Source organism: Bison bison, unplaced genomic scaffold (genome assembly GCF_000754665.1).
Source record: "Bison bison bison isolate TAMUID 2011002044 unplaced genomic scaffold, Bison_UMD1.0 scf7180017864453, whole genome shotgun sequence".
NCBI classification, from domain to species: domain Eukaryota; kingdom Metazoa; phylum Chordata; class Mammalia; order Artiodactyla; family Bovidae; genus Bison; species Bison bison.
Window position 1 is genome coordinate 2,008,726 of NW_011495015.1, and position 3,174 is coordinate 2,011,899.

The window sequence follows — 3,174 nt, forward strand, 5'->3', positions numbered from 1 at the left end:
TTTACTTGATCAAAGTACATTCTTCTTAAAGATCGTTCTCATTGGATTTTAAAAATCAAGGTTTGGAGTTTCTTGATGAGGTTTTGTTTATTCTGATTAGTTTAAGGAAGTTGAGATGTGGCTGTTTAAGTGAATACTGACTTTATATTCTTAAAGTCCTTTATAAGGATAATGAAGTAAATCCCAGGTAAGAAAAAACACAGACCATAGGACTATCTGTCCTAAAATCTTACTGCTCGAATCTTAGATCCCGTTTGGAAACTATTTATTAGAATTTGAGAAATGAATATATGTCATTGGCCTGTCAAAAAGGTGACTAGATCAACAGTTTGGGGGGTTTTCAGTTACTATCAAGACTCCTGCTGACAAAGAAAATTTTGTCCTTGTCATATGTTGTTAGCATCTTTATTAGAGATCAGGTAGCTAGTCATTGAGAGGGACTCAGTTTTTGCTGGGCGACAGAATAGATTTTTTTAAGGAAAAATATTTTATGGAAAAATTCTGCTAGTGTCTTTTTGAAAATTTTAGTTTTAGGTATGCATTTCTGAAGAGGCAACACATGCTCATGGCTCAGAGTTCAGGGAGTAAAAGGGTCGGTCCCTTTCCATCCTGCCCTTCAGCCTCACGTTCGCCTGCTCGGAGGCAGCCAAGGTTTTCATCCTGTGAATCCTTCCAGGTATTTCGTGTGTACAAGCGAATGTGAACATTGTACAATACCATACATTTTAGGGTTCCTCAGTTGGCATCCCCCTGAAAATATTCCCAGCAACCCAGGTCTCCTGATCCGAAAGGATAATGTGAGTGGAAATGGGACTAGATGTAACCACTGGAATCAAACGCATCGGAATGCTCCTTTAGGCAAAACCTACTACAAACACCTGTGGTCTGCCTGCCGCCTCACCGACTGGCCGCCCCCCTTGTCTGTCCAACTCATACATATGCTGAGGGGCCCTAAGAGTAAAGACACTCAGAAATGCCACCACTTCCTGTCAGTGAGATCTGTACCCCAGATCAGTACAGACATCAATTCCACCAGTACTTGCTTTATTCCCCAAATGCCCATAGGCATGTTTCAAAAGTTTAATTATCAATACTCCAATTTATTTTCTTAAAAAACCCCCCAAACTTGAGGAACCTACTAGCAGTACCTGGAAGAAAATCTCAGCAACAATCCAGGGGGAAAAGCCACTTAAACAAGCGCAAAGCCAAAAGCGTTACAAAAACTATAGAACATGACCCCAAACTCTGTCCAAAGGCAGGGGATACAGGATCTGACTTGGCAGATGGAAGGAATACTCAACACAGGTGTTTGTGCTCAACATGGAGAGTGTAGAAATATTAGGAAGTATTTCCTGAGTTCCCTGTGGCCGAAGTATAGGCTCTAAGTACGATCCTGAATGTTTTGGCTGCCAAGAGTCAGCCACCTGGTTGTGGTGGGTGTTTAGTTGCTAAGTCATGTCCAGCTCTTTGTGACTTCATGGACTATAGCTCGCCAGGCTTCTCTGTCCATGGGATTTCTCAGGCAGGAATACTAGACTGGGTTGCCATTTCCTTCTCCAGGGGATCTTCCTGACCCAGGGATTGAACCCAGGTCTCCTGCATTGCAGGCAGGTTTTTTACCATCTAAGCCACCAGGAAAGCCCCAGAGTTAGCACCTACTAAATTATAAAATTAAAGATTATAACAAATTATTACTGCATTATCCTCTTGTGAATTATGAATGAGCTTAAAATAACAGATGTAGCAGTGGAGGAGTAAATCCTTGTTGATTAATGTTTAGAATGTCCTTTATTGAAACTCAAAGCACATTTTTTTTTTTTTTTTATCCTCAGAAAATGTATCGTGCTTGAGAGTCAAACTGGCTTTCAGACAAGTTCTTTTCGTACTTTGACTAAAGTACTATTTCTTGACTGATTTACTAAATTATATTAGTAAGAATTTTTACTGTTAAGCAAATAAAGGAGAAGGAAATGGCAACCCATTCCAGTATTCTTGCCTGGAGAGTCCCATGGACAGAGGAGCCTGGTTGGCTGCTGTCCATAGGGTCGCAGAGTCGACTGAAGTGACTTAGCCTGCATGCATGCATTGGGGAAGGAAATGGCAACCCACTCCAGTATTCTTGCCTGGAGAATCCAGGGGACGGGGAAGCCTGGTGGGCTGCTGTCTATGGGGTCACACAGAGTCGGACACGACTGAAGCGACTTAGCAGGCAAATAAAAAATAATTGCCAGACCTCAAATGAAAAACTGGAGGTGTGAAAACATTTTAATGCAGATTTTCTGTTGTTTGATGGTGAGATGAAGAGGCATGAGGCGAGCCTGGCGGGGTGAGTGGGATCAGACTGGGGGACTGAGAGGCCTGAGAGGCCTGCTGAGGAGCTGGGTCTTTATCTGAGTCCGTTGCGGAGCCACCGTTTTAAGCGGACATCTGATAGGATCTGCTGAGTTCATTCATCCATAACCCAGTCAGGGCCAACCTCCAGGGCGCAGGGTACTGTGTTTAAGGCAACCACAGAACAGAAAAACAAGGCCCCTTCTTCACGGGCTCTGAATGCTGGGTGAGAAGAGATGAGTAACAAGAGACTGACTGGGTAGATACTTTGGTGGGGGGGGTGTGGGCGGCACTTTCACTGCCTGTTAAAACAATGGAACTGGAGGGGGGTCACCGGGAGGGATTGCTGCTTTAGAAACAGAGGTGGAGAGGCCTCAGCTGAGGTCTGAGTCAGAACAAGGAACCAAAATCTGCACAAACAGCAGAAGTGGCTGAGGAAACAACTCCTGCAAAACCCAAGGGTGGAGTGAAGCTGCTGGGCTGGGGGCAGAGCCAGCAGGGGTGGACAGAGAGAGGTGGTTTGAGCGACGAGGTTGCTGAGGCTGCAGGCTGTGGGGCTAGGGAGTTACAGTCATAGACCCAGGGGCGCCTCATATCTCCTTTCCTTCTTTAAATCAAGTCTGACCCTGAGTTCCGTGGCAACCAACGTCAGCCTGAGAGGCTGTCACCTGCCCTGTGTCTCACAGAGCCCTGGGGCCAGTGTGGGGGGCCCTGAACAATGAGGGCTGAAACCTCCAGAAAGAGGCATCTGCAGGCTCAGGAGCCCGGCCCTCTGCATGAGCTGGCGGCCCTCTGCATGAGCTGGCGGCCCTCTGCATGAGCTGGCGGCCCTCTTAGAGCTCC